Raw genomic sequence first — 12,397 nt, forward strand, 5'->3', positions numbered from 1 at the left:
AATACCTTTACTTTGTTCTAGGCAGATATATAGCGCTGTAATTCTGGAGATTCATGACACTGAGGTCTGACCTCTGCAGTCAGTATGGGAAGACCACATGAAATGGAGCAGTCTGTCCCACTTACATAGCTAGGATATGGCCATTCTCGTCATCAAAACGTCCTGTACAGCAGCAGTCACTAAAACTTATCTCTACAGTGTCATGTCTGCACAGTGTTGCTCTTTCTCTAAACAGATTATTATTATTTTTATTATTAATTTTTATTTATAGGGCGGCACTAGGTGTCCGTAGCGCCGTAAAGGGACAAACGAAATTACAATACGAGGTGAGACAGAACAGTACAGTAAACAATAATCACAGTAACTCAGTGAGCTCAAAGCACAGCTAGAGGAGTGGGGGAGGGGAGAGGGGAAGGTTCCGCATACGGCGAAGCCCAAGGGGGAGGGCACGGATGACAGGGAAACCCCCAGAGGAGAGAGGAGGGAGCGAGAGGGGACGGGGGGGAAGAGGGTCCTCGAGGAGGAGGGCAAGGTAGCTGGAGAGCAGAGTTAAAAGTGGTGAAGACAGGAGGAGAGATGACCCTGCTCAAAGGAGCGTACAATCTAAGGGGTGAGGTATACAGACAGAGAGACACGGGGAAGGGTGGGAGAGAAGGAGGAACGGAGGATAAGGATGAGGGAAGGGGAATGAAGGGGAAGAGGCAGAAAAAAAGGTAGGAAGTTAAGTGGGAGACTGGAAGGCTTTAAGAAAAAGGTGGGTTTTTAGAGCCCGTTTGAAACTGGACAGATTAGGGGAAGTTCTGATAGAGGGAAGGAGCTTGTTCCAGTGGAGGGGCAGCGCGGGCGAAGTCTTGGATACGCGCATGGGAAGAGGTGATCAGGGGGGAAGAGAGGCGACGGTCATTGGCAGAGTGGAGAGGGCGGGATGGAGCATGAGTAGAGAGGAGGGAGGAGATGTAGAGTGCTGTGGAGTTGGCGAGGGCCTTGTATGTAAGAGTGAGAAGCTTGAAGAGGGTTCTGTAGGGGAAGGGGAGCCAGTGAAGGGATAGGTAGAAGGGGGAGACAGACGAGGAGTGGCGAGAAAGGAAGATAAGCCTAGCGGCTGCGTTAAGTACAGATCGAAGGGGAGCGAGATGAGAGTGGGCGAGGCCAGTAAGGAGGAGGTTGCAGTAGTCCAAGCGGGAGATGATCAGAGAGTGAATAAGACAGGATTTAGCAAGAGAGAGAATGTGGGGGCCAAAGGAGAGAGAGGAGTCGAGGATAACACAGAGGCAGCAAAGTTAGGGGACAGGGGAGATAGAGGTGTTGTCGACAGTGATAGAGAGGTCAGAAGGGGACGAGGTGTGAGAGGGAGGATGAGGGGTTCTAAGAAATGAATTACTTAAGTAACCTATAAAAGTATTTTAGATTCATACATTTGAATAAAATAAGAGTTCTACAATTAATGATAGATGTCTCTTTAATATAAGCATTTCCCATTCATGAATTTAGTCTTCTACGTAAAATAATTTTATGGGTGAGGGTAAATAATTTGTATTGGAGGATATGAAGAGCCAGTGTAGGGAATGCAGAATTATCTAGTGGATGTGTCTGTCTTTTATTTTGTGCAACTCTGCAACTCTGTCTCCCCCTGTGTTTCTTTGCCCACCCTTTGTTTTAGCTACCATATGCCCCCAACACCCACTTTTCACCTGTGCCCCACACGCCTACCTCTTCTTCTCCTCTTACTTTCTTCTTCCTCTTCTGCTGAGTCCTGGTGGCTGCCGATCAGAAGAGGTGTGGACGAACTTGAGTATGGCAGGTAAGCACAATCTTCACATTTTAATCAATTTTGCATACATTATATATCATTCTCATAACCCCATTAGCACATGTACTCTTTAGACAGGGATTCCTCATTGAAGTTGATGTACTAAAGAACAGATTTATTAAAGGATGAAAAGCCCTATTACCAGTGAAAATGGGAGCTTTCTCTGGCAATAGTTTTATTTTTTTACTTTAAACGTCAAAGGTTTATTGCCAGCGATAACCCTTGGTGTAAAGCGCTAGGCTGCCCATTAGCGTTTTTCCTCTTCCAACGTTCCCACCCGCGGGACAAACATAGAGTGCTAAATTCAGGACTGTCCCGTTGCAATCGTAATACACTTGTAATTGCAGTATGTTGTAAACTTGTGGAACTGTCATAGAGTTGAGCCACTGGTTGTGCAGGCTTGCCATTTTTATATCATTATTTGTTGTTAGAAATGTTGTTTTTCTTTCTTGTTTTGTTTTATTTATTATACACATTGGGCTGTAATTAGGTTAGTATGACATCCCAGGACGCAATACCAAGCGTTTTTGGGAAAGGGCACCTGCACCTAACAAGATGGGTTGGTGGGAAGGGGGGGACGCCAGGGCACTAAAATTTCTAGTTACGGCTATGTTAAACACACTGACTTTTATATGTCTATGGATGACATCTACTTCTCTGTTTCTGACCAGACCGGTGAATTTACAGCTACTTGGCTGAACTGGTGGGAATTTAAAGAGTCGGATGACAATCGTACCAGACTTATATACCCTCTCCCTTCATAATAAAAACACTAGACCCATGATGGTACATTATGGTTTTACATTTTCAAGCTACCTGAATTACCTTCATTCTTTTTCTTTCATCTTATTCCTCCCTTCCTCCCCTTTTCCCTCTCCTTATACTCTTGTCTGTCTGTTTTCTCCCCAATTATTTGTATAGTTTCACATAAACTTGAAAACCTATTACGCTGAAATATTACTATACCTGCTATTTGAGACTTGGGGGTAAATGTATCAATCTGCGGGTTCTTCAACACCCGCGTGTTCAGCCTCATCAGCGATTAAATTTCAAGCGGCGCTGCATTGTAAAGGGTTAACTTCCCTTTACAATGCAGCGCCGCTTGAAATTTAATCGCGGAAGAGGCTGAACACGCGGGTGTTGAAGAACCCGTAGATTGATACATTTACCCCCTGCTGATGTTAAATGCTGTTAAATGTATTAAACAAAGAATATTTATAAAATGAAAAATACTCCCCCTTCCCTATTTTATATCATTTCATGGTCTGCAAAAGGAAATCTCATTTACGCACTGCTCCACAAAAACAGGCACACCAGTGTTCCATCTCCATATTTTGCAAGGAACAGAACAGACTCAAGGGTGTCATGGCTACACATGTAAAGTACAAAGCTATGAAGAACATGCACATTTCCTGCATATATATTAAATTGATGGAAAACTAAAGGCTTATAAACCTCCAAAGCTGCTGGTCACCAACATAAACTCCTGTTGTTATGTCATGCAAATATTTTTGCACTATTGTGTCTGCTTAATCGGGTGAGTGAATTGTTAGTGCATTAAGATGGTAGCGATTATGAGGTGCACAATTACTCTATGTCTACATACAAAAATGGACAAGACATTTTTTTTGAGATTCAAGAGTTGGATATTAGAGGGGATTCCTTAATCCTTCCATGTGTTGCAAAACCACCAGATATTGGCATTTCCTAGCCACATCATATAGACATAGCTCTGAGAAAGTCTTGGAATAAATTGTTATACTTTCTTTTTTTGTCTTACCCATCTTTATGTTTTGATGGCAACTGCACTATATTTTACATTCTTGTCAGTGCAATCCCACAGAACCACTTCCCTAATATTCAAATATAGCACTGCTTGACTTAAAGACTCAGCTGTGGGAGATCGCCAATCTCCTACTCTCAGTGTGTGGATGTTTTTTTGTTTAAGCTTACAGCAATCAGCAGAAAAGTGCTTATCTCTTTCCAGCTTCTCACATTCTAAAATAGACTATTTACAAAAAGTGAAGCTTGAAACACTATATCCTGGCAAGTACTCAACATGTTGTTACAGAAGAGGAACCTGCTTTACTTCTTCCAGAAGTAGCACAGATCTTCTTTATCATGAAAACAGATATTGTTCTTGAGCTTAATTCAGTCGGTATTAGTTAAGCATTCATTTACAAATTACAATGTTATTCTTCTAACCCAGAAAAGTTTAGCTGAAAGGGATCTGTACTTTTAAAGTGAGAGAATACAGTTGGAACTGCTGTACAGAAAATACAAATGACATAGTTTGCATTTGGATTGTGGATTTTTTTTTACGTGATGAATGTGAATTATACCTGCATTTGTAATCTGAGTTAAAGCAACACTGTGGGCACACCTTTAGTTTTATAGCATTATAGGTCAGAAATTATCTTTGTGGCAGCCACCATAGAGTTGCATTTTCTAAAATAATTCTTATTATTAGTATTATTAATTATTCATATAGTGGTAATATTTTACATGCGGTACTTTTATGTACTTGAAGAATTATTTCACATTGAGCAGTGCACCTAGAGATGTACTTCCCCACTAATAAACGCAAATCGTAAAAGTCTAAGGGGCCTATTTATTGTAGAAAACCCGTAAAGCTTCTCTTTGTTTACCAATTCTTCCTGCCTGTGAGTTATTTACCATGGACAGCAATGGTACAAGAATCACCGCTGTCCTCCTAACGCTATTGACAAGTACCAATCAGTACCAGAAAATTATTCCCATAAATAATTTTTTCTTCTTTAAAATATTTTTTTCCTTATTTTTTCCTTATTTTTCTTTTCCTTTTCCTTTTTTCTTTTTATGGAAAGTGGAAATGGAAGCGAAAGTCCAGGCTTCCAGTTCCAGTGTGCATGTGTGCACCAGCAAAGCCAGATCTCGCATGTGCACAGGCACTGAAGACTTGCTGGAGAAATGGTAAGAATCCTCTTACCACTGAAAGACAGTATTGCTGGAGCTTCCCTAGTGACATTATTTTTGTTAAGTTGAGGTGAAGCTAGATTTTCTATCACAACGATAAGCAGTGATAGAAAATTTAGGTTATCACCAGACCATAGAAAATAGGCCCCTAAGCCTGAGACTTGGGGCTTTTAGGAATATCTCACAGTCCAGGGCTTATAACCACATTCTTTTTGTATTTCACTGATTTTAGAATGTACCTCTAGCAGCTGTCAATTTACTATTCTATATTTTCTGATAACTTATGAAACAATTAGGAAATACATGTTTAATTAGTTTTTATATATTTTAAAAGCAATATACATGTTGAATTTTATTAGTACCACCCACCCTATTGGCTTGGAGCTTACACAAAGTTATAAGATACATCCTATATTTTCCCTTGTGTTCTCAAAACTCAGGGGATAATATGTGCACTGTGTTGACATGAACCACTATATACATTATAGGTGCTTTCCTTTCAACATGAGCCATATTAGCAGTGGTAGGGGGGTGTAGTAACTACAGGGGTCTGTAACTGCTGCACACCCATCAACGGTGGTAATTTCAATACTACTTGCATCCATTTACATCTATTGCCACTCCACATCTGCCGCACTACTTTGCAAATCCCTACACTGGCTTCCTGTGTCTACCAGAATACAAATCAAATTACTCACACTTACTTGCCCTCAATAACTTTATCCCTTCATACATCTCAAATCTCATCTCAGAATCCTCTCCCTCTCGCCCTCTTATCTCTGAACTGCACCTCGTCTGGGCTCTGGTAACCACCTCTCGCTCCTGCCTACAAGATTTCTCAAATGCTGCTACCCTAAAACACTCTCTGAATACCCATCTCTTTATTAGAGCTTACCTTAATACCCCATATATTGCTCACTACTGTCCCAGCCTCCACTTGAAGCCACACTAATTCACTAATTCTTTTTGTTTCAACTGTGACCTCTTCCAATTTGAATGTTAGCTCTATCATAAGCAGGACCCACCCTAACCTTTGTTTTCATGTATGAATTTATTTTGACTATTTTGTATATCCATTTTTATGTATGTCCTATTTTTCCTACTATCCGGTGCTGTGAACCACTGTGGCGCCTTACAAATCAATGATAATAATAATATTAATAATCTAAAAGCCTGTGGACTAAATCCCAAACAGAGTTTCACTGAGAATGCATAGACTCCCTCAGATGAGGAGAGTGGGGGCCGCAAGAGGACGGACCACTTCGCTGTGCCCCCCAGAAAACAATTTTGATGGGGGCTCGGGGATGTAGTGTCCCTAGTGTCCCTGTTGTGGTACAATGATTTTCTAAAAAAATCTTTGCATTGAGCATTTTATCTTTCAAACATGAAAACCTTTACACACATTCTGAGGAGCAAAACCCTCACTGTGTCTGTGTTATATTGTCATGTTTGATGCTTCATAGAGATAATAACACCAATTGCATAAATAATTAGATCTTTAACTGCCATAGTGAATGAATTACCGTATTAATCTTCAGGTCAGATTACATATATACTGTATATCCTCAATTTTCATTAGAGAAAGTTCATTATAATGGAGGACTACAGTACAGTGTGGCAGGGCAAACACTTTGAACTATGGTTACATCAAAAGTGGGGCATTCCTTAAATGAATGTTGTTAAATGTAATATTTTGCAGTGACAGTAGACTTTCCAAAAGTAGACTTACTTACAAAGACTTTGGTCTTAATCTATTAGGCTAGGTATATAATGAAACAGGAGCAAGTGCCCAACCACTATCTAGGTGTATGGTGACATTTTTAGTAGAAGCGGTTTACATTGAAGCAGTCAGCAACCAGGTGAATAGTGGAACAATCACTAGAAAAGATTTTCAGCAAAATTAAAACTATTCTTCTTCTTCATTAGATCCTGAGCTATTCGCTTTACGATGTTAGTATGCAAAAGACAGGTTTGAAAATAAATCTTTTTTTATGACGTCATTTTATGGAGATTAATTGCGACTGTATTGGCAAATGTAAAAAAGTTATTCAGAAAGCAGTATTTGCTTTATGTTGGTATTTGTACTTTGTTCAGTTTCTACTTTAGTTAGTTGCATTACACCAATATAACCTTGTACTGTTTTTATTAATTGTGACTTGATATCTAGTGCTTAGCTATGACAGGCTCAATCCAGATAAGCCTTTCATATCTTCTTCCCTTGGGGAAATGTAACCAATTTATCACAGAAAACAATGGTCATTGTATAAATCAAGATGTAAAAAACTAAGATTATTGTTTGTAGAAGAGAAAAAATCCTATTCTAGTAAACATCTATCTATACATTATTGTGCCCGTGCACCGAAACATTAAATGATTTGTTTTTATCTTCTAATAATGCCTGTAATTTCAGAAACAAGATGACAACAGTTAATTTCCTTCATTCCCAATTTGCTGATAGTGTAAAGGAACATAAAAAAATTGTTTTTTTTCTCGCCTCAATGCCTTTAAATATACAGTAGTCTCCTGTAATCAATGTTACAAATAAAATGCTAATTTTATGTTTTAGTATGCGTTATATGTTTGTATATCCAGGGGCCATGTTGAGTTGGTCAAAAACTGCGTTTTTCAGCATATAATACACTTTTTGGCTTTTGTGTGTGCGCATAAATCACTTGTTTCAGAACTAGTGCTCTGCGCGCTTGCACACAATTAGAAAACGTATTATACGCCAAAAAATGCAATTTGTGTCCAACTCAACATGACCCTTTAACTGTGTAACTACAAGAAGCTGTCAGGTCTCTCTTGGTGATATAAAGTAGGCTGTGGCCTGTTTCTTGTCATTTGGACCCAATTGTTTCTTTGTTCCACTAGTTATGTGTTTCCTTTTAGAAAATGACCTCCTAAGAAGTGGCTATAGATCTATAGTAGGGTCTGTAAACTATGCAATTAAATTTTCATAGTTTCCACATGTGTTGCCATTATTTCTGTTACTATGGATAACGGCAGTCACATTTAGTTTAAATGTCCTAATTTCTTACCATCATGTGCTGGAAACTTCCTGGGGTCAACAAGGACAATGCTTCATGCTTCTATGTTCAGTATAAAATAATTTGAGATGATTTGCTCTTCTAAGCGAAAAAATAACAGCACCTGAAGCAGACAAGACTATGTTCCTCTATTTTTAGCTGCCCACGTGCTTTCTTGTCCTGGGGAAGTATGTCATTTGATCTAATTTCACTTATTCTGTTTGATTAGCCACCTTTCTCCAAGTATTTTATTTCAACCACTACTACTACACAACTGACCTCCATTCATTTAAGGACACCAACAAGTATGGAAAAGCATATGAAAAGACATTCATATTTTTATTCAGTAGTTTTTAAATGTATCTGAAACATCTGCAACAAGATGTGAATGATATGACTTTACAAAGCATGTACAATACTGAGGTGTAAAATTCTGCTTTGTTTTTCTTTTCATGCCTGGAGAGGTAGATCGGAGTTGTGCAAGTGCAGCTAAAGTACAGAAAAGGGCGTGCACCCATAAGCCCAGCCTATCTTTGTGCGGGGGCAGGGGGTGGGGCTACTCTGGGCTTTTTATTAATTCTTTTACTTACTAGTTTTTATAGATGTTTAAAATGCCAGTCCCCATGATAAAGTTGAGTATCTAGTACACAGCTGCATCAGGATACTCTTAAGGGGTGTCTTGACGTGCTTTAAGCATATCTTGATGCACCCACATGCTAACTAGAGATGGTCACTGACCCGCGTGTTTTGGTTTTGTATTCGGTTTTGGATCTGGATTACCTTCGTGTTTTGGTTTTGGTTTTGCAAAACTGCCCTTGCGTGTTTTGGTTTTGGTTTTGTTTTGCTATTTTCGAAAAAAATACATTTTTTTAGTCTAAAATAACCTAATTTAGTGCTCCACCAGTTTCTTAGATAAGTGAGGTAATTCTAAAGCTAATAAATTATGAAAAAAACAGTTTAATCCCTGGTAGGCTATCCTTAATTCGAACACTTGTCTGCAAATTATACAGACAAACTTGGTTGTCTACCTCCTCCATCTTTGATTATTGGCAACGTAGTCATCGTCTTTGGGTGTATATCACACCCTACACTTGTAGTTGAATATTAAAAAAAGCAGCCTGCACAGATTGTGGAACTAGAAAGTAAAATTAAATGGACCACTGTAGATTGGTGGCTATCTATGACCACCCCTGCCCTCCACTTGTAGTTGAATATGAAAAAGCAGCCTGCACAGACTGTGGAACTAGAAAGTAAAATTAAATGGACCACGGTAGTTTGGTGGCTATCTATGCCCCCCCCCCCTTCCCCCGCCCTCCACTTGTAGTTGAATATGAAAAAAGCAGCCTGCACAGACTGTGGAACTAGAAAGTAAAATTAAATGGACCACGGTAGTTTGGTGGCTATCTATGCCTCCCACCGCCCTCCACTTGTAGTTGAATATAAAAAAAAAGCAGCCTGCACAGACTGTGGAACTAGAAATTTGAATATACAAAGAAATGGACAAAGGCAGTTTGGTATCTGTCTGCATCAGACCCCCTCTCCACTAGGAGTAAAATAGAAAACTATTCAGCCGTTATATAATCTAGAATATAAATAGAAATTGAGAAAGACAATTTGGTATCTGTCTGCATCATAATCATCAACATCCTCATTAGAGCCCTCGTCACCTCCACAAATCTCCCCCTCATCCTCCTCTATTGCCAAAGTGGCATCCTCAATTTGTGTATCACCGGCTACACTCGGGCTGTTCAGGCACACCTAAACAGTACTGCTGAAAGGGCCCCTCTTTATGGGTACACTAACAGAATGCTCACGATTAGACATACCACTGTTGGATGGACTCTCCACAGGGATTGGTGTCATTTGTGAATCAGAGCAAACATTATCCTCTAATGCCTTACTGTTATCTTGCAGATCGGCTTTGACGCGTAACAGTAGTTGTGCACCAATTGTAGGTTCGGTAACTTTTTGGGATCTGCCACTAATAGCCAAAGGTGAAGGCCTCATTCTCTCTTTGCCACTGCGTGTGTAGAATGGCATGTTGGCAATTTTTTTTTTTACCTGCACTTAACTTTTGCTCAGTAACACTTCTTTTTCGCTTCAACACAGTAAATTTTTGTTTTGTTTTTGTTTTTTGGACTGATTTTGAAACTGTGTAGTTTGACATCGCCTTGCCCAGATGACGTAATGGGAACACTAACATCAGGACTGGTGACAGAACCTGGTTGCTCATTCTGCTCATTTGTGGACTGCTTTGAATCCAGTCTCAGCCCAAAGCACTTGTAGTGCTAAAAATTATTTGGTAAGATACTGCTGACAGATAGTAATTTTGACAGCCAGAAATATTTATGCACAATTATGGGGGACACCCCAAAAGCACTGTGGAGTGCTAAAAATTATTTGGTAAGATACTGCTGACAGATAGTAATTTTGACAGCCAGAAATATTTATGCACAATTATGGGGGACACCCCAAAAGCACTTGGAGTGTTACAAATTATTTGGTAGATACTGCTGACAGATAGTAATTTTGACAGCTAGAAATATTTATGCACAATTATGGGGGACACCCCAAAAGCACTGGGGAGTGCTAAAATGTATTTGGTAGATACTGCTGACAGATAGTAATTTTGACAGCCAGAAAGATTTATGCACAATTATGGGGGACACCCCAAAAGCACTGGGGAGTGCCAAATATTGAAAAAAAAAATCCTCTATCCTCCTCTCTTCTCTAGCGATTTTTTATAGCTCAATTGGAATAAGAATATTGTATTCTCTGTCCCTGCTCTAATCAGCCTGTGACTACACCCTGTTCTCTCCCTCTGTCAAATGGCGATGGATTGCTGTGGAGGCTGGTATTTATAATCTTCAAGTATCGCGAGAACCTACTCGGCTCGGTACTCGGATACCCAAAGTTCGGGTGGGTTCGGTGCAACACAAAATAAGCAGGTAAGAGCATACTTGCCAACCTTTGGCAAGCTAATTCCGGGAGATCCCAGGCAGGGGGGCGTGGTTGGAGGGTGGGAGGGGCAGTAATTTGCTGCATTTTGGCTCCGCCCCCACGACAAAATGGCGTTTTTGTCGCGGGGCCAGTTCAAAATGACAAGATTCACCGCAAATCGCGTCATTTTGAGGAACATGTTGCCATATGCGGAATATTTGCCTGCTCTCCCTGGAGCCCGGGAGACCTACCCAAATTTCGGGAGTCTCCTGGACATTGCGGGAGAGTTGGCAAGTATGGGTAAGAGTGCATTTGCAGTGCACATTTTACATGTAGGTTCGGGTCACAAAACTCTGCTAATATCTAAATACGATCAAATTTGTGATTGTGGATTTCTAATTCGGGATTTTAAGCAAAATCAGTTTATTACAATGTATCATGTAAATATAACTAATTGCAATATTTTTCTTATTTTATTTAGAATTACAGTGCTTATCGCCTATGTTATGATGTGTAGTTCTTTTTTATACCCTTCAGGTGATAATGTGTTCTATAGCTGTACTGGAACATGTGTGATTTCAAACTAGCTATTTCTGCATAAACAGCCAGAGCATTGACATTTACAATATATCAAAGTTGCCCACTCTCCTGGAATGTCTGGGAGACTCCCGAATGTATTGATAATATATGTCATACTTGCCAACTCTCACGGAATGTCCAGGAGACTCCCGAAATTTGGGTTCGTTCTCACGGACTCCCAGGAGAGCTGGCAAATCTCCCACATCCCGCAATTACGGGGCTAAAATGATGCGATTTATGGCGAATCGCGTCATTTTTGCCCCGCCCCCTGGGACAAAACGGTATATTTGTAGCGAGGGGCAGGCCAAAATGACGCGATTGGCCGCGCCCCACCCCCTCTCGCCCCCTAGACACACCCCTCTCCCGGATACAACTTGCCAAATGTAGGCAAGTATGATATATATTATTAACATACTATCATCTTCAACTACAGCATTTACAGATTTGCATACGTTTTCAGCTGAGCATTTTTACAATTGAATTAACTTTTTCAGTGCTGTGAACAAAAGGGATCTTTCCCCATATATCCCAAAATTTCCTTTGACATTGCCTCCTATTGCATAATGTCAGTACTTACTCACAATATCAAGTATTGAAACTCTATAGACAGGGCAAAAAAAAACTTCTCAGCTATGAAAAGGTTAATGTAGGCTTATTTTGCATTTTGATTATTCAGTATAGAAAATAATACTCTCTAATTAGGAAATTAGGAAATATGTAGAAGGCAGGTAATCAAATTTTAAGTGAAAGGCTGTAGCTTAGAAGTCAATATGAATTTTAAATTAAAATAAAAAATGTATAATATCATAAACAATGCTTATACCACATATACTACCTAAAGCTATTTCCACTTTGGAATATTTACACAGTTTATAAGATCACTGGCTTTTATTTACTTTTACTGTTTTGTCTTCGGTTATTTCTTTTGACGTTCTGAAGAGTCAAGAGGAGCTGAAAAATATTGAGTTGCTAACTAGTCAACTGAAAAGACATTAATGCGTTACTTGATACTTCTCCAAGTCTGCCATTCATTGAAATGCCACATGGCTAGTTAGCATTACTGGTAAGCAGCTACCCTGGAAATAAA

This window comes from Mixophyes fleayi, unplaced genomic scaffold, assembly GCF_038048845.1.
Source record: "Mixophyes fleayi isolate aMixFle1 unplaced genomic scaffold, aMixFle1.hap1 Scaffold_49, whole genome shotgun sequence".
Lineage (NCBI taxonomy): Eukaryota > Metazoa > Chordata > Amphibia > Anura > Limnodynastidae > Mixophyes > Mixophyes fleayi.